The sequence below is a fragment of the Maylandia zebra genome, linkage group LG20 (assembly GCF_041146795.1).
Source record: "Maylandia zebra isolate NMK-2024a linkage group LG20, Mzebra_GT3a, whole genome shotgun sequence".
Lineage (NCBI taxonomy): Eukaryota > Metazoa > Chordata > Actinopteri > Cichliformes > Cichlidae > Maylandia > Maylandia zebra.
Window position 1 is genome coordinate 24,645,264 of NC_135186.1, and position 20,421 is coordinate 24,665,684.

Consider the following 20,421-nt stretch of genomic DNA (forward strand, 5'->3'; position numbering starts at 1 on the left):
ATTAATGGAAATCCCACTTGTCTAACTTGAGATATAACTCACATCATGACTCAGTAGCATGTACTATTTGTATCACAGCCCACCACTATTCCCCAATGATGAGGAAACCCATAAGAGCCCGTGGCTGTAAATAAGATTCAAAGAAAAGTAATTAGGCCTCGTCTTCAAAATATGCCTCAAAATATTTCATAGGCCTCTTCTCTTCTGTTCCATGACTATCAATGACTTCATGTCTAGCCTGAGAATATTTGAGTCCTGTCAGAAACCTTGAACTGAAAATTATCATTAAGAAAAGCTTTTGATATCCCAGAAAGTGAATTCTCCAAAGGGGAAGACATTTACTTAGGTGTCTCTTTTGGTATCAACAATTAGAAGGAAAAAAAAAGTTAGACACTAAACAGGCATAAACATAAATAATAATTAAAATGAATGGTCTTGTCAGCAGAAAATTTGTAATAAACCAGATTCACACACAGTTTATGCATGTAGCTGTGCGGTGCATAAAAACAGACTCCTACATGCTCCTTCTAGGTGAAAATAACAAGAGTGTTTCTTTAAAACATGTTAAAAAAATCTACATGTTCTGAAAGAAAACCTGATTCACTGGGTCAAGCCACCTTCTTCCATTAAACCCTTAACTCCACGGTCGAGTTCTGATAGAAATGTGCAAGGGTCAGCATGGGCATCGGTCTGGCAGTATATAACCCCGTGCACTTAGCAAGCTGTAATGCATTATGTGTCCTGAAACTTTTCTATCTACCATCAAGTTTTGAGGTAAACCTTAATGCAGTCCCACAAGAAAGTTACTGCAGATCTCCTGTGGGGTTGCAGAGTGAGCCTTGTAGCACACATGAAGCACTTTCACCCTACAAGACGTACTATTTTGATTTGATCCCTGAATATGCCAATTTTTCATCCTACAAACACATCAACCTCAAGAACTGTCCATTTATTTCTTGCCTAGTACATGCACCCTGAAAGATTTGCCAATGTCTGATTATCATAGCAATCATTTCCCCAATTCATCATGAAGGAGATGTCTGTGCTAAATTTCACAAAAGGTCATTCAGTAATTTAGAGACATTTTACTCAAAAACACATTGCATTAAAGGAAAATGCCACGATTAACCAAATGTGTTAAGAGCTACCATTAGTCTTTTTATGCTACTATATGGAGATTTTGCTAGAAGAGGAGAAAAAAAAAACAAGGTATCACCAAAGTCAGTAAGTTTCTTATTCTTAGGTTTCCAGCTGTAAATAAATAAATGTATCATGGTGTAATTTGGGCAATAATCAAACTCCATCACTGGACAGAGAAATTGGTCTGGCGTTGGTCATTACAGACCGTTGTTCTCCACATTGTAGACTTGATGTTATAACAGCTAGTGGCAAGTCCTTCCTTCTGAATGCTAATCCAGCAGCACAAATGGCAATTAGCACGATAAGCATGCTGATCACTGCACAGATGCCGAAATACTGAAAAGGCAGAGGGGTCCTGACCTTATCAAAGGCTGAGCATAAATGGTCATGCTCAGAATATAGAGTGTGTGGTTTTTTCTTTTTTCTGTTGAACAAAAATAAATAATGTGCTTAGAAATTCTGCAGCTTTTTGACCTTATGTGCTAGAATAAAAATCTGGTAGACCTTCTAGTAGGGTTAGCAAGGGGCCATATCAGAAACTGGAACTGTCGTTGAGGTGTGTCTCATTTGGTCCCTAGTGCTTTATGCACCTTATCCTTCTCTTGTGCCTCCAACTGTAAACGTAGTAAGCGAACCTTAAGCTTCGCGTCACTACTAGATGTCTGGGATTCTGGAGAGAAAGGCTTAAAGCGAGGCAGAGTTTAGGGAGCCACATCTGATTTAACTTGGGCACCCGGAGGTGTAGCAAATAGAGCTTGCTCTTCAGTTCTCTCTGGAGAAGCTGGATTAGCAGAGGCTCCAGGGGGAGCTAAGGGTCCTGAGAAGGTACCTCAGTCATAGCAGGGCTAATTAAGATACCCAACTCTATTAACCCCTCCAACAAAGCCCGCTTAATATCCTTCTTCACTCCGTATTTTGGTACGGAAAGTTTACACTGGGCAGCAATACTTAACAAGTCGTCTTTGCGACACAAGTCAATCTTTCCAACGCTAGGTTGATTAAAAAAATCAAGCAGGTCAAAACTCATCTTCAACTGCAACCATGAAACATAGCCACCCTAAAATCACGACACACTTTCATTAATTTAGGTTGTCCACAGCATAAAAAGATCCCGGACGAGCCCCCACTTGTGTTACGTCCCCCCTCACCATGGTGGAGGCAAAGGTAGGAAGGAGACAGCAACACTGGACAACCACAATCAATGAAGATGGAGGACAACAGGACAGTTAAGAATCAGGCAGGATTTATTGGTTGCTTGCCTTGATAGTCAAACTTAACAAAAGAAAAAGGTGGGGGACGAGGACTGGGCGGTTGAGCCAAATCAAAGAAATTAATAAAACAAAAAGAGGTCGATAGCTTCCAGGGCCTAACTAAAAGAAAAATGCAAAACAAAAGGCCTACCTAGCTACTAGACAAAAGGTCAGTGAAAACATACAAAAGCGGCATCAACTGCATAACCTAGTGTGTCTAACAGTTTAAACTCTGCAGCCAGCGTATAGGGTACCCCAGCTTACCCGTCCAGCCTTCATCACACACAATACAAAGAAGCCTTCACACAAATGTTTGTCATAAAGCAGAAGCCAGCAGCCACCAGCTGGCCAGGGAGCTGCTCAGTTGTAGTGATCCCGGGAGAGTGATTGGCCAACTGTGCCCAGACCAGCCAATAGACACATGCCAATCAACTTTGAAATGGCCAATAGGTGGAGGCTTGACACCTGAAAGATAAAAAGAACACAAAAGCAAAGCCACATCTCTTGGCACGTAACACCCATCTTTGCTCTGGAGTATAAGTGATTTGTCAGCTGGGGACTATGAGCTCCCATACAATCTATGCAACAGGCAATATAATATCTCAGCCTCAATCACAGTGGTGGACTGACAAGCATCACCATCCCAATGCTGTTCTACTAGTGTGGTTAAAACTAGTGAAAGTTGCTACAGTCTTGGACACGCACAGCGTATTTCCTTAAAACTGACATTGTAGGTTAAGGACAACCTGTCATTCATAGAATAGACCTAATTAATTTCAAACAGAATGGAAAAGCTTCAGTGACTCCTGCTCCACATGAACAGTTACTTTTCTGACAGGGTTATTCTAACAATGTGAATCAAACTCAATTTGCCCGAAGCTTAATTTTCACCATAAAACAGGTTGAAGCACGAGTGTTATCACACACCAACACCGAGTTCACACTTTGAACTGCTGACGTACATCAGCAGCAGAACTTTTGGAGATGAAGATGTAGAATAATTTATAACAGAAGAGGGAGCATAATGATGTCGAGAAGTCAAATGGGAGCACAAAGACAGAGAGGGAACTGCATCATATTTCCCCTTTGGCAGAAGAAGAAGAAGAAGAAGATGTGGTCCCTCAGTCCCCAGGCATTTCAATGTTGGCCCCCCAACTGTGCCCTCACCAGGCTAGGGATCAATCCCTGCCTGACTGACTCTGCTCCCGTGCTCCGGACTCTTCATTAGACCCGGCCTGCTAGAGTGGAAGCTCTAATTGACAAGGGCCACTGAGAGCCAGCATCCCCGTCTGCCACCCTCTCAGCGAAAGGGTCGCCAGGCATCAGCCGCTCACACTAATCTTTCCCATTATCCTCTGCTCTACTGTGGGAGCAGAAAACAGCCTGCCTGTCGAACGTGTGGATGCTACATTCAGGTGCGTTTCTGTTTGTGTGTGAGTGTCTGTAAGCTTTGTTTGAGCTCTTTGGCTAATGGGAGCACAGGTCTGATTAGATCATGTAAAAAACAGATCCCATCTACGACACTTGTTTACAGCCTACTCTTGGTTGAGACTATTGTGTGAAAAGGTTAGTTATTTTTCTGCTTTGGAGGATGTTTTTCATGTGAACTTGCTTTGCAAGATAGTACTGCACGTACTCTTTTGTGAACAACTCTGACCCCATGATTAAGAGCTTGTATAATTGAGAGGCAGGTAAAAAACCCAAACTCCTGTTTATCTCTTATATCTGTCCCCATATTGGACTCAGTACTGAGAAAGGGCTTATTTTGTATTTGCTGCTCCCATTTTTACCACTCAGAGGTCTCATAATCATTATGATTCAAAATTTTAATTTATGAATTAAAGCAATTTGCAGCATGGCAAGACTAATTTGAATTGTCAATTACAGTCTTTGACTTGCCAATGAGAAACTCAACAGTGGTGCGAGGGCTCTATCTGGCAAGGGTGCAATTGATAGACAGAAAAGGGGTACTTGGGTCCTGGAAGGTCAGGGCAGAACTTGAAAGAGATGCTGACAAACAGATTATTAGCAATGTAAATGAGTTTAAAATGTTCCTTCACCATTAATCTTTTTTATAACTAGGACTATATCAGTAAGGTAAAGACACACCAGTGTGGATAAGGTGAGTACTTTGTTGTTTCTTCTCAAAGCTATAACATTGGGCTTCCCTATTTCAGAACACATGATGTCCACAAGGGGGCAGTGTAGCCTTGTTGCTTCACAGCTCACCTGGGATCTTTCTTGTGTGCCTTTTGCTTGTTCTTCGTGCCATTGTGTCTGGTTTCCTCCCACAGTCCAAATATGTGCAGATTAATTGGTGGCTCTCTAGTGTTTGTAGGTATAAATGAGCTGCTGTCGGTTTCTCTGTCTCAGCCCTGTGGATGATGTCGCAAGCCCATTGCAGGTTCCTACCACAGTGTTCCCTTCCTCTGTTTTTTAATATCAGCTTTATAGAGTCAAGCCCCCTCCTCCATCCTAGTTGCACAGTTGTCTCTACAGGCAAGCTAACGAACTAGAAACTATTTTGGGCTGTGCTTAAGGATAGAGCTGTATTTAATATGCTCACAGTCACAATGATAGTGGTTCAGTGAAGGCTGATTATTTAAAATGTTATGGACAAAATAAAAGTGGACCTATGATGCAGCTGGACTTCAGAGCAGCTCTACAGTTCATCTTCTGCCTAAAAGAAGCCATTCTTCCTTCCTGGTCAATAGTGAATGGGCATTTAATTAATTATTGAAATATGTATTTAGTAATTAATTCCAATTGTAATTAATTAATAAAAAAAATTAATTATTTAATGGTTTATTTAATTCATTTATTTTGCCACTCCTGGCCCTCCATACTGGCTATCCAGACCCGTGAACTTTTAAATGAAATGAATGAACTTATACATAAAAATAAATCAGTGACAGCTAAGTAGGTCTCCCTAGTTCAGACCAAAAACAAAACTGTTTCTTACAGAACATGACTGGAAATCCTAACATCCAGCACCATGTCCACATGAAAGAAATCTCCCCGTTACAGCCTCCTTCACCTCAGAAACTCCGCTTCTTTTTTTTTCTTTCTTTTTTCTGTTCATCTCACACATGGACCTGTTTTTCCTGCAAACATACTACTGATGGGATTCCTGGTCATGCTTTGGTAAGAAACTTAGTTATGTTTGTGGTGTGGTGTAGTTATGTATGTTGTAAACTGTTTGTTCTTGGGAAAGGAGACTATATTTTTGTCATGGTCTGTGTGAGTGGTGAGTTTCCACAGCTTTACTCACCTGGTGCTAATTGAGGCAATCAAGCTGGGGAGATTTAAGTGCTACGCTGATGAGAAAATGTCTCTTCTCTGCCTACTTGATGATACTCCACGGTGCAGAATTAACACGCACCTTCATACCTGCTCTCTGGAAATCCCTCTGTGTCTCACCTGCCTGCCCTCCTGCCCTTTCACCACCTCGAAACCAACAGAACTCAGGTCAGCTGTCTCACACTCTCGAATTCTCCTGGAGTCACGCCGCCTCTCCCTCCAGCCTCTATCACTCCTCCTGCAAGTAAGCTGGGAAAAACTGTCATACTCACCTTCTCCATAATCCACGAACTCCAAACTAACCCTTGGCTCTCATTCTAACTCTGTTCTCCTCTCTCCCCAGTGTGACTATTACATACCAGCCACGCTCCAGTTGCCTTCACGGCCCTGTTTCCCCACAACCAGGTTACCACGCCACATTAGCCAAGCCACTGTGTATTTTGCCATTGCCAAGTGTTACCCTTGTATTAGCTAAATAAACCTTGTTAAAATGTTCTCTCTGCCTCTGCTATGGGTTACTGCGCTTGGGTTCAGTTTAACTTACCGGCCTCCAGCCCCCTTTGACAATTACAGTGGAAAAAATGACGCTGATTATGACAGCTGATCGTGCCACTCGGTATGCCTGGTCAGAGGAGGAAAAATCAGAGGTTCTGACTCCAGCTTGTAGGTCAGATAAACAACCTGTCACCTGACTCAGCTCTCCTCCACACAGTCCTCATTCATAAATCCAGAAATTTAATTTCTCCACGTTATGGTTGTTTCTGCTTTCAGGTCAAAAATGTAGATGACGAAAAGATGATGGAACTATGTTAGCCAATGACCCATGGTTATTTGGGGACCAATATATGTTGACAGGAAAGAAGCAATCATAAAGTATGTGTACTCATTACTGAAATGGCTGTCAAAAAATATTTGGCATGATGTCTTCATTCAGAATGAATTCAAGTATTATCTCCTTCCTGTCTATTAGTGCCCTCATGTTTCATGCACTGGTGCGGCAGATCCCAGTACTCAACCAAGTACGAGAAGGACTATTAAAAATTTAAAAGATAATGATAACAGTGCATAAATATCCACCTTCTCTGGAAGTATTGGAGTCAGGATCTGAGAATGAAAACGGGAGCCTGCAGGTAGCACCATCATAGCAGCTGGTGATTCTGTAGGAGATGGAATGGTGTTCTCGTTCTTACTCTACTGCACTTGGATAAAAGGTGTCATCAGCTGCACTGAGTGAAACAATCCCCTGACTTGCAATGTGAGGAAACTCCTTGGACCAGGTCATGGTATAGGGAGAGGATTAGATTGATCATGGAGTCCAAAAGGGTGCAGCTCAAAGGACTGTTCCTCAAGTTTGTGGTGACCATTTGACGTACACTGACTGGACTCACCAGCTCAGCTACGAGAAAACAAAAGTTCATCTATATCAAACATGACATCAAACAAACTAAGGATTTAAATGTCAAGACATGACTTTATATCATATCCTATTTCTACAGACAGGCAATGAGAGACCCACAGCAGAACTCATTATTTATGAAAGGCTTAACACTTTTCAGGTTGTAGAAGGTGAGGGAAAAATGACTTTGCACTGTAAATGGCTCAGTTTTTTGCTTTAAACCAAAGATCACACCAGCAACTTCAAATTCGAATCCAGACTTGGCTTGTTAGCATGTTGCAGATGTTAAAAAGGTCCTACTGATAGACATCATTTGCAACTTTACCATTTTAGCCGCATGTAAATTAAAAATTTACAGAGTGCAAGTGCCGAGGCTAAATGGCCTTTGTACAAATGCACACACTTCTTAGCAGTACAGAGGTATGAGCACAAGCTAATTTGCATTGCTTTGGGATTTCAGAAATGAGATTGCTAATCCAATAGCTAATATGATAGCTAATCCGTGAGCTAACAGGAAGTTGATTTTCAAATGAGGAGTGGACTTGCCATTTTATTCAAGTCATTTTAATCGTTTTAGTCAAACCTTAAACATTGATCCATATGCGTAGGTTTATGGTACAAATTACTAATGGATATCTCAGTCACTCAGCTATCCTGCCAGTTTTCATATCCTCCCTGGTGAATTTGATGATTTGATCCACCGAGTTAATGTGATCCATGAATTGTGGTACGTCCTGATTTTTGATTTTCACCCAAGTGTCTTCCACATACCTGAACCAATGACTTGGTGGTTTTCCAGGATAGGATAACAAAGCCCTCTTTTTTCCCCACTTCTTCCATGTACAAATTGGCCACATTGGGTTAAACTGGGGAATCCATGGCACACCCATGTTTCTGCCTGTAGAATTGACCCTTGAATGTGAAATACGTGGAATTAAGTCACAGTTCCAAAAGCAGCACTTGGTCGGTGCTGAGAGTGGTCCTGTTGCTGAGGTTGGGATAATCCTGTAATCTCTTACGAACTACCTCCAGTGTTTCATTGACTGGAACCCAATTGAAGAGAGATGTAACATCGTACGAGTCCATTAGTCATCTGCCTCCATAATGACATCTCTCACCTCCTCAACAAAATACAAGGTGTTCTGGATGTAGTGTTCAGAGCTGCCTACTAACAAGTTGAGGATCGAAACCAGAAACTTTGAGATGTTATAGGTGACCCGAGTTGATCATACTGACAATTTGTCTTAAAGGTACACCCTGTTTATGTATCTTGGGTAAACAATACAGACTTGGTGTAGATTCCCCTGAGAATAGCCTGTGAGAATAGCTCTTGCAGTCCTCCATAGGATGCGAGTAATGCCTTGCAGAATAATCTCTGTCCGTGCAGAAAGGTGTCTGGAGTTACACTGACGTGCATTAGCCCCCATTTAAATAATTAAATATATAATTACTTAATTGTGTCCTTAATTAAATAAAATTTGAAATGCATAATTTATTAAATGCTTTAAATGAAATGAATAGGCATTTAATTATTGAAATATTCATTTAAGTAATTCCAATTTTAATTAATTAATGAATTATTATTCATTCATTATTAATTATTTAATGGAGTATTTCATTCATTCATTTTGTCACTCCTGGCCCTCCATAAATTTGGGCCTTTGGTCAAATTTATTATCAACACTACTTTGAACTTATTACCCTTTAAATTGTTTTGTTGTTGTTGTTGTTTTAATCTAATGGTGGCGCCTTATTAGCCAAAAATACATACTTACACGAAAATCAATGTGCTAAATTTAATGGCAGTCCGTCCAATGGGGGATGACTGATATTTTAGTCTGACCTACACACAACAACCTGCTGACAGAGACAGAAGAAATGTCTCAGATCAAGCACTGATTTTGGATGGATGGCTGGAGCCATAAAGCTATACTTTAATTTACATTTCAAAAGGCCAACATGAGGATGATGGAGGTCAAACCCTGTCTGGATATCAGCACTGTAGCTATTTCTCCAGCACGACCTGTAACGCAAACTCCTGGATCATCTGAAAAGTAGCAAAAATGAGAAGATTGAATGAATTCAGACTTCCAGCAGAGTCTGATCTGAAGTGGAAGTGAAGTGCAACTCACTAATATTAATCTGCTGCCTGATTAAATAACATCTCCAACACCAAAGATGGATACAGATTCTTGTTTTATCTGAGACAGTCCGCATGGTGTTTGACACAGACCATTACTACATGATGTATTCATTGTGTTGTATTTATATTTTAATCTGACATTGCACACACAAAGCCACATACAAAAAGAGAAAACACGACAGCTGTCTTATGTCTCATTTTCCTCTGGTCTGTTTTCATTTATGCCACACTAAATCAAATCAATTTTATCCCTCCACCAAAGGATTTTTTTTTCTTTTTAATATTCCTCCATGTTGACAAAGGAGCTTGCAAAGAAAAGCGTCTGGACTTCTTTAAGTTACTTGAAGACGTTTCACCTCTCATCCGAGAAGCTTCTTCAGTTCTAAGGTCAAATGGTGGAGAGTCCCAGATATAAGTCTCCATGTTGACTTGAGTGACAAACTATTCAGTGACATTCAAAGATGGAATCTGAATCCATCAGGTGAATCATACAAACAATATACATATGATATATTGTCCAAAAGACTCAAATGGTTAATGTTCCCCTACAAATTAAAAGTGTGATTCACCATTTGCAAAATGAAACAACTATTTAAGTTTTTTTTTTTATTTCACTTGCTTATTGTTGGTGTGAATTGACAACAGGCTGAAATGGTAAGTAAGTAAAGAATAATGCATTTAAAAAGCAGATGCGATGAGATCTCTTTCTAGAATTAGTTAAAAGATGCCAGCAGACTGAAGCTTGTACCTATATCTTATGGCAAAAAAAGATGTGGTGCAACAGCAATATTTTTTTTAAATTACAAAGTAATTTTTTTAATTTAAAACTATAAAATACTCCAAAAATGAGAAGGAAAAAGACCCTCATGCCTACTGGCTCCTTATTCCTCTTCCTTCCACTATGACTAAGCAAAATGCCACCAGGAATCTTTCTTCAATTAATTTTTGAGCTGGTCATGCAGGTTGTATCATCACCTGCAACTGCTTACAGCTCAATACGGAAGATGAGTTTTTCTTTAATCTAAAATAGTTTAACAGCAAGGAAAATACAGCACAGAAAGATTAGCTCTAAGACATTAGCTGCTGTCACCAGCATATCTGCTTCAACATTGCCATCTAGTGGAAAAACTACCAGCATCGAAAAGGACCATAAACCAACAGTTAATTAATGACTGTGCTTCAAACATGAACATTGTTTCTGTAACTGAATGAAGGATCTGTCGGAATATATGAAACATGCAGAAACACTGATTGAAGATGTATTGAAAGATGATGATCAAGGGACATTCACAGTTTATTATAAATAGAAGAATAGATATCAAATGTGAAATATACTGCACATACTTTGCATATGATAGCTGCCTTTAGAGTTTACCCTTACATCATACATTTAATAGTTTAAAACTCATAAAAGTGGCTGCTGTATATTTACTAAATGCCATGATTACAGTACATTCAACACCTATTAGGTCTCAAATCAAAGCCACAAATTAAAAGAATATTTTTAACAATAATGTTGGTGATACAGTATTAAGTTTCCATAGCTACCAAGGCTGTGAGACAGAAACCTCACACTTATTATCCAGAAATGAAATGTTTCTAGCAGCACGTCATGCTGTCCTCCAAGCTGGTGAGAACTGAAAGATTGAAGTCATGTTGAAACAGGTTTTATGTGAATTTGCTTTTGCTCTGGAATAAGACCTTGTGAAATTTCATTTGTCAGATTTATAGGTTCAGTCTGCTGGCATGTGAATGGTAAGATTCGCAGAATAAAGATGTTATTCTGTTGATCACGGAAGTGCTAAAAAAGGAGACGTGAGAATGGTTAGTGGTCTTTGATAGATAACTGGCAAAGGTTAACAGCCTTTGTGTCTGTCAGTTATAAAGGTTAAGTCACACTCAGCAGTGTTCTCAATGAAAGCCACTATCAGGGATAAAGAGAAGTAGTCATTATCGAGGACATCTCAACAGGGATTCTCAGTAAAAAAGAGCTATTCATTTCTCCCCATTCATACTTCCTCAGCCAATCTTAATTAAAGCCACTATAATGCTGCTATTTCACTAGACCATGGGTCCTCAAAGTGCATCTTGTGAACCAATGGCAGCCATTTGGAAAATTTTTGTGAGGCCCGCAGGCGTGACATGAAAAAATGCACTACTGTACATTTAGTTCACCCACAGTTTATGTCATACATGAACAGTAACATGACAGTTCATAGAGACAAGGATTTTTCTTACATTTTAACTCTCTTCTTTTCAACTATGAAAATTGGAAGTAATGATGTGCATTTTGCAGTGTAAATGAAAAGCCAGAAAAAGTAAAACACATGCTGTAATGAAGGCTAAAAGAGCAGGAGTCTCCCCTCAGATAATCAGAGACAGTCTGCAGGTGCTGGGAGGTTTATAGGTCAGGGCCCACTAGGCCCAGACGTTGTTCATATGACCTAAACAGCAGCTGCATGACATAGACCTGCACGTTCTTGAAGGAAACAGAGACCCCTAGTGCTCAAGTGCCTAGGGGTCAACACATTGCTCCTCAGTGAACAATCCAGCAGATGAGTGAAGAAAGCAAAATATTCAAAGCTTTGTTATTTTAGCTAAGAAAATATATGTATAGCACAGTCTAATTTTTGCTTTCACAAAGTAATCACCATGGCTTTAGTGTGTCAGTGGTTTACTTTAGTGTGTCAGTGGTTTACTGAAAATCCCCAACAGTCAAATAACCCCTATGAACAAGATATTGGCGACAGTGAGAAGGACAAACTCTGACACACTGTGGAAGTAAGCCAGAAATGAATAATAACAAAGATTAAATGGAAAGTGGTGAAAATAAGTCAGTGAAGAAGACACTAGGTCCATCATGGAAAGCCTCCAGCTGTTTATCATGGGGGTTTCCCATGTTGTGGTACTTGATGGGCTGTCAGTACTTCCGTTTGAGCATTTTTGATCAACTGAAGGCTTTCAGGGAGTTTTGATGACAGCCTGAAAATAATGGATTGCAATAGTAATAGACTGGAAGCAATAAATGCATGAACTAGTTTTTCAGCATCACTTTGAGACAGGATATTTCTAATTTTAGAGATATTGCACAAATACAAGAAAGCGGTCATATTTGTTTAATAAAGACACTGACGGTCATATCCTGGTCAAAAATGGTTTCAAGATTCCTCACAGTGTTGAGGAATACTGTATGGAGGCCAAGGGCAATGTCAGAGTAAGTATCTGGTTTTTAAGCTTTTTAATTGGAGGTCACCCAGACCCATTTTGCCAGTTTAAGTATGTTGTACTTTCGAATGATACTGCCTAAGGAAAACATGTATAATGTAAATAGAATTGGTCCTAGTACAAAACCCTGTGGAACTCCATAATAAACCTTTGTGTGTGAAGAAGAGTCCCAAACTGGAGTCTTTTAGACCAAGGGTGTCAAACTCAAATACACAGTGGGCCAAAATTCAAAACTGGAACAAAGTCGCGGGCTAACATTAATATTTATTGAACAAAAAATCTTCCTCCAGATATAAGAATGAATCTTTTCTTATGGACTCAAATAAGTTTTGCTGGAAAACTGAATATGGAACAAGCAAAGCTTAATACTAAACAATATATATATTAGCTGTATAATACCAGAAGGCCATCTCTAATAGTATTTTGGTATGGCTTCGCGGGCCAAATGTAATTAGGCTGTGGGCCAAATTTGGCCCGCGGGCCAGAGTTTGACACCTATGTTTTAGACAGATATGATTCAAACCACTGCAGCACAATACCTGTAATACTTACAGTTTATTCTAATCTTTGGCGTATCATATTGTGGTGAGCGGTATAGAATGCTGCACTGAGATCTAGAGAAACAAGTGCAGAATGAGTGTGCCCTTAGACACTATACGAAGCTCATTTGCTACCTTAACAAGTGCTCACACGTTCATCGAGGACTTGTTCTTGTTTTTAATATGACTGTGCAAACATTACACTATTTTCAGTATTTTATTGCTGTCATTTTATTACGCTTATCTGAAAGACAAACTAAGATAATACAAAATTACTTTATTGTCACTGCATGATGTACAGATTACAGTGAAGTTACAGTGCATTGCCTGAAACGGCCTCACAGATGCACCACAAGCATACACAATTGTAGAATTACATAAAAGAGTGTATTGCATGGGCTAGAGCTAATAAATAAATAATAGTGCTAAATATAAACCTGCACAATTGCACGGCCTGTCTATAAAGTGGGTGAGTTCAATCCTGGGTTCAGTGTGGTAATAGCTTTGAGGTATGTACTTACCATTATTCTTGTGGTTTGTATCTCTGTAGACCTGTATCTTTGAGAGGAAAGTTCAATCAGTTTGTGCGCTGACTGGTATGAGTGTACACCTACACCTCGGAGGATGTAGGTGTCTTGTAACGTAGGGAGATGTGTGTACGGTATTTTCTCTGTGGTTCTTATGTCTCTTTGCAGAGCCTCGTAACAGCTACTGTTGCCATACCACACAAGCACCTTGTAAGTCACGAGCAGAACAGTAATGATACATATGATTTGAGCTATTTACATTGAATTATCTTCATAGAAAGAAATGTTTTTGTTTTTGCAGCTTTCCGTACTCAATTTAACAGACATATTTTCCAACCGATAATAACTCAGTATGAGTCATCATGAATACTGATGCTCTGTTAATCACTGAATGAACCACAGGACTGCAACGACATGGTATAGTTCTCACTCCTGTCAGACAGTGATATGCATATTTCACTACACCTACCTACTTTTTGGGGTAACTTTTTTTCAGATCTAGCTTTCGTTAGCTATAATAACCTTGTAACCCTAACTGTGCTGTAGATGACGCTTTTGAGTAACAAGAAAACAACAACCAAGAGTGGCGTTTCGCTTGCTTGTAGCAAAACACGGGGCTCTAATGGACTTGTTCCCACAAGCTTTTTGTAACAATATAATGTGTCAGTTTTTGAAACATGCGAGTGAGTCATCTTTACTAACACAGTTTTCTGTTTTCTTTCCCGCTGGGTTACGCATTACGCCATGACGTCAGCCGGGAGAGGGCGGGCGCGCCGAGGGGTGGAGGGCACTCGGAGTAGGGGTGTTGCTCGTTGAACGTCAGCTCCAACAGTTTGCGACCACCCATGTAAGTGTGAAATATATTTTTAGTCGAGTTTTTTGGGGTTGTTTTACGGTCAGTTTGTGCGTGTCTGTGATGCGTTTTGGGTCTCCGTAAGAGTGTCGGTGCGGAAATTGCCTCGTATTACCAGCTCTGTGTAAGGACACACTAACGGGACTGTCAACCTGAGTCCGTTAACACACTGCTGTCGCTTACTGACAGCACTACACCGGCACTGAACTAATATTTGAACGATTTTAAAAGCTTATTTTTACTTATTTACGCAAGAAACTTTGTCTCTGCGTTAAATGTTGCTCAACTCGGATTTTTTCGACTTATCTTTCGTAATAATCGCTATATATTTCATATCCGTGATTTCTTCATTAGTGTTTGTATGTGAGCGTTATTTGTTTTTGTTTTTGTTTTGAAGTGAGGCAGTCAATAAGAATATAATTAAATATGTGGGATACTGTAGTTTTGTACAGTAGGTTTGTCTTGTGTAGCAGGAAATAAGCAGCGTAACAGAGTTAAAAATTTCCACCTGCCATTATGGTAACATCGTATCATTTGCTTTATTGCTTGTGAAGTTGATTGTAGGATCTTAATCCCAGTTAATTAACTTTTAATTTACTATCCAGCTGTCATATTAATGCACCTCTGTGCCTTGAGATATTAGCCAGGACCTCTCACTTGATCAAATTTCAGTCAGTTTTTCTCTAATGCAGACTGATGTCCTAAAGACGTTTCATGGTCTGATAAGGATGGATATCTGTAGACTCATTAAGTCTGAAGCCTAGTATTCTTTGCAGAGGTGCATTCCCCCCCCCCCCCCCAGCCTATTATTATCATTGTCTAGGAGACAGACAGAGACACCCATACACACGCACCGCACAAGCGTATACTCAGGCAGGGAGAAGCAGTGATGTGCCAAGGAAGCGTTTAGAGGATTACAGTTTCCATCTCACTTTTTGTGTTCTTTGTTGAAGACCCGTGGGCCTGATGTAGCAGGTCCTCATCTCCTCTGCAGTGAAGGAAGACCACTCCGGTGTCATTATAATGGACTGAAAGGTTTGTTTTCAATCATTTCTCTTTTATACTGATAGGTGAATCTGTCTCTGCAGGGATGTAGAGGGTTGGAAGGGTTTGGTGTGACATGATGTATCCCACTATCTGTTCAGCTTACTCTGCTAAATGGCTGAGAGCTTGGCTGCCCCTTCAGGGCACTGCTAACACAGCCATTCATGTCTCACTCGGATGGTCAGACCACCACGATGACATTGCCCTCCTCCTCCTCCTCCTCCTCCTCCTGTTCCTGCTTCACTCACATTGCGCCTTCCCTGTTGGGAGCTTAGAATTTAGAGTTATTTTATGAGTTTAACATGTTTGTATTGCTTTTTTGTGTATGTGTGTGTGCGTGTGTTTGTGTTTAATTTTCATAATGCTTACACAATACAGCTCCTTGCCTTCTATAGGTGTAAATCATGCCTCCTCTGATCTTAGCACAGTTTAGTGTAACACCTCAGCTTAGGATGTGGTGTAGATGTGCCTATACTAGATCAGGTCACAAGATTAACACAGGCTGCTTTATTCTTGTCTGGCTGTCACAGGGGTTTATTAATTGGCTATGCATGCAGGAAGGCTGCATTTCCTACAGCAAAGCTGCACACGCTGGATCAGAAAGATAAAATGAATCGGACTGTGGTAAAGTTATGCATGTAATAGATTTGTCCCAGTGGTTGAAATGAGTGCTGTAGTGGCGCGGCTGCCCCTCTGTTGGTCTTCCTTGGTCTCTTGTGTTCTGGGGGCCTCTGGATGTCTGGAGTTTTGATCTCCTCCATACCTGCTTCATGCCCTGGAGGACGGGGCTGTGGCCCCCCCACACCCTCTAGCAGATCATTACATGAAGGAACCTTTTAAAAAACAAAAAACAAGCGCGTCCATGCTCACAGGTGTACGCACGGGTGATCACACCCACAAACTACACCCTTTTTGGCTCCTACCTCAAAGCACACTGTGTTCTGTTGATCTTATGTGCTGCACAATAATGTTTAATATTTAGTATTTACTGTCATATTCCCATATATCATTGTGATGTTGTTTATTCTATTACTCTTGTTCTCTTCTGCTTGTTTTCTTTTTTTCTTTCTCAGCAGGTGACCCAGGTGATTGATATATGCATTTTTTTCTTTTCTTCTTCTTTTTTTTCTTTTTCTGCTCATTCTGTTGGTTTTTGGTTTTTGCCCTTCTCCCCCGTCCCTCTTCTCAGCTGTTTCTCTTTCCCTCTTTCTTTCTCCCCTTCTTTCCCCCAGTCAAGTCTGTCCCATGTTCAGTAAGTGAAAATAAAATAAACAATAAAAGGTGAATCAAATGGACCATTATGGCAAGGCTGGGATGGTCAATTTGGTAAAGTAAATCCGTTGGGCATCTTTCTTTGCCTTTAGACAACAATTCTGATGGCAAAAGAGCCAAACGGGACAGGCAAAAAAAAGAAAAAAAAAAAAAAAGAAAAGAAATGAGTGCTGTAAAGAAGCGATTTTTCTAATGGTAGTCTTCAGGACTAGTTCTCCAGCCTTCTTGGATGGCATTCAAAGCTCTTTGGATGTTGGCTGTCTTTTATTCTAATCTCTGTCACGGCTATTTCACAATGCTTCAATAATGTTAAGGTCTGGGCTTGTGGGAGGCCAATCCATGACTGAAGTTTTCATTATGTGTGTGTTGTTGTTTTTTTTAACCCAGGTATGTGTTTACTCCATTGGCAGTGTGTTTGATATCATTGTCATGCTGATAAATAATTCTGTTGCTAATGAGATGCTTTCCATATGGCACTGCACCGTACAACACTTTTCTGTATTCATAGTATCATCAATTTTAACAAAATCTCCAGCACCACTGACTGAAATGGAGTCCCAAATCATGGCAGAGACTCCACCATGTTTACAGATGGTTGATTGACAGCTAACCCTCTCTCCTGAATGTCTATAATAACAATGACATTTTAAAAGAAAATTAAAAATTTGGATTCATCTCTCCAATAAGACCTGTTGCCACTGATTTTCAGCCCAGGTCTTGTGTAATCTGGCATGCCCTAGCCTTTTCTCCCTGCTTCTCTTCCTTAAGAATGGCCTCTTGACAGCCACCCTCCCACTGACCCTTTCTGATAAGCCATTGGTGATCAGTTGATGGATCAACTGAAGGGCCAGATGTATCTCCCAGGTCCTGTCAAGTCTTTTCTGGATTTTTTTCTTATTTCTTAAGGATGCGATTTTCAGATACTGTTTATCTGTTGTAGATAGTTTGGGCCTAAAAATCTGTCTTTTTGTCCTCCACTTATCCAGTTTCCTCAAGTGTTTTAGGGACATGGCACACAAAATGCAGAAATATGTGTAAGTTTTAAGCTAATAGCTGTTAGGAATAATCTTGGCATTGTTAGTAGATGCAACTGAAAAAACAAGAACACATTTGGTGTTTTTACAACAAGCTCCTAACAAAGTTCTCTCTTTTTTAAGTTGTCTGTTATGTGTAGGCACAACGCTGGTGTGTCTTATGAGTTAGGTGCTTTTTTAATGTCTAAATGATTCACAGATTAGTGTCAAGTAGCTTAACAAACAAAAACAAACTCATTCGGGTATGAAGACTGGACTGAAAATGAGTAAAAAGCAGCCAATGTCCAAAGAAAAACTCTAAACAGCTGTCAGAAATCCTGAAGAACTGTTGCTTAAGACCACTTTAAAAATTACAGGAGAGTCTGCCTTTTTGGAAGTAAAGTTAAAAAAGAAAAAAGAGTGGTGGCTCAAGTCTTCCACAGTACTGTACATCCTTCGTAGAATAAATATTTTTAAGTCTGTGTTTTACAGTTTCCAGGTTGTTTCCAATGTGTAAAAATAGTTAATAGTAAAAGTGTGACTAACTTCACGATTGTAGCTCAGTGCTACTTAGGGCTGCCACAAACGATTATTTTGATAGTCGACTAGTCACCGATTATTTTTGCGATTAGTCGACTAATCAAATCCATTGGACGTAAAACGTACAGCTTATTGCACCAGCACCCATCTGCTCTCATATAACTATCATTATCTTACAGCTTTAAGTGTTTAAGGTATGTGCTAACTAAAAATAAAGACAAAATGATAGTTTATTAAATTTTAATGAAATTTGCAGATTGTTTCGGTGAAGTTTAATAAACTCCTTGCTATCTAAAATATAACAGGACACCGGAGTAAATTCTCGAGCATCTCACACTTCTGATGATCAGTTGTCTGCTTGATGTTTATTCAGCTGTGTAAAAACTATAACTTTAATCTCCGCCAAACCGATTCACTCAAGAGCAAATAAAATACTAAAAAAAGCCAAACAATAACATAACAAGTTATCTAAGTGACTTATATATCATGTTTAACCCGAGTAGCGAAAGACGGCGGTGGGTTTGAAAACGATTTGCCAGGAGTCCGGTGTTCTCACGGGCTCTAGTGAGCCTTTCCCCCAGCTAGCTATCATGCTAGTGGGTAACAGATGTCTCCGAAAACGTCGGAGCGCTTTTGAAAGTATGTGGTGTCTTGATAAACTGAGCAGATATTTGAAGTTTACACAGCTACATTCTCGCCTGAAAACATGTTAAACTTTATTTTGTGACCCAGAAAGAATAATAAGAGTAATATTAAAACTAACTAGCTGCCACCATTGTGAAAGGACACATTCAACTTAAGTGGAAATTTTTGGATAAATGACACAAGTCAGCAAAACATAATATCTGTATCATTGTTTGTAGATATTTTTTTTTATGTGAAAATTTTACATGCTATACTTTTAATTAAAAAAAATGCTACAGTGCTTGATTGAATGTGCTACTTTTATTTTGGGTGTTCTCATTTTTTGTCCCAAATCAAATACATAAGTCCGTAAATTGACCCTACATGTATGAGTACAGCGTTAGCCCTGTGCTAAGGTTGTATCTAGCAGCTCATAAGTAACTGTATATACTGTACATATAGCACTTATGTAGTTACGCAATGCCAACATTCAAATTCAAATTTTATTTGTCACACAACAAGTTACACAGATGAGTTATGAATGGGTGCTTATGTGTTCTAGAATATTTGGCAACATTTACAATTAACTGAGCACAGAAAAAGAATTGGTGTCTGATTATTAATTGTTGCTCTCTGCTGCAGATGAATATGCTGTGCAGAAATAGTGACACACTTCAAACATGATCATTCAGTTAGAAGTGTGTATAGTACCATCAGCAAGCAGGGAAATGGTGAGCAATCATGCCTTTGTTGCTGAACCTGTGTCATTCAGCTGGTGAGGGCAGCAGGACAGAAGTGTGTATTGCAAGAGGGAAATGGATGTATGCCAGGGCTGCAACTAACAACTCTATTGTTCCTTGATTAAACCTGATTAAAATTATACTTTTTTTTTAAATTTATCAGTTGATCCATGCCACGATAGTGATTTCTTGATATGTCATCTTTTGTCTAAAATCACCAACAATATATTTTATTTGCAGTAAAAAGTGATTTAGACTGACTAAGTGTTTAATCAAGTAATCGATAAAGCTGTACTCATTCATCGCGCTGCTGGTTAAGATTATCACCATTATATCTATTTGCATAATGGACTGTGTTAAAACACTAATGCTCTTCTAAAAAAAAATTATATTGGGTTTATATACCCCTAGTCGGTGTCGTTGCCGAAGGATAACTAACATGACAACAGATGCCCCCTCATCTAATGTTGGCTTTGTAGAGTTGTGTTGCACAGCTTTAAGTCTCTTTGTCCCTTTTTCTAAACAGATGCATCAAAAATGATTAGTAAGGGATTCAAAAGGATTCACATAATCCCCTTTTTTCAGCCCCTTGGAGTCTAAACACTCTCAGCATCATTTGCGCAGTGATTTGGCTCTCTTCTCTCAACAACAGGTTGAGCCTTTTCTAAATACAAAGTTAGTCTCAGATAAGAAACACTATCTTTTTTTCCCTCTCTGTCTCATAGACCCACACTCACCCGCTCCCACCCTCTTCCGCCTCCGTCTGCTGTTTGAAAGCCCACAGAGCAGCAGAGGTATCATATGCAGCTTAATGT

The 20,421-nt window shown here is 39.7% G+C and overlaps 1 protein-coding gene and 1 long non-coding RNA gene across 8 annotated transcripts in view; both read left to right on the forward strand.

The window, feature by feature from the left end:
- Window positions 1-5,407: 5,407 nt before the first annotated feature.
- Window positions 5,408-6,193, forward strand: LOC143414192 (uncharacterized). The gene is made up of 3 exons (XR_013094705.1): window positions 5,408-5,534; window positions 5,760-5,934; window positions 6,034-6,193. It is a non-coding gene; the product is annotated as an uncharacterized LOC143414192 (long non-coding RNA).
- Window positions 6,194-14,275: 8,082 nt separating this feature from the next.
- The window catches only part of tmcc1a (transmembrane and coiled-coil domain family 1a), a 46,328-nt gene continuing 40,182 nt past the window's right edge, over window positions 14,276-20,421 (forward strand). For 5 of the 7 annotated variants that reach the window (XM_004546124.3, XM_004546122.3, XM_076878840.1 and 2 more), the window contains exons 1-2: window positions 14,276-14,367; window positions 15,327-15,408. The gene's annotated coding sequence lies outside the window, so the exon portion shown is untranslated. The other 2 variants (XM_004546123.4, XM_024806419.2) reach the window with 2 other exon arrangements.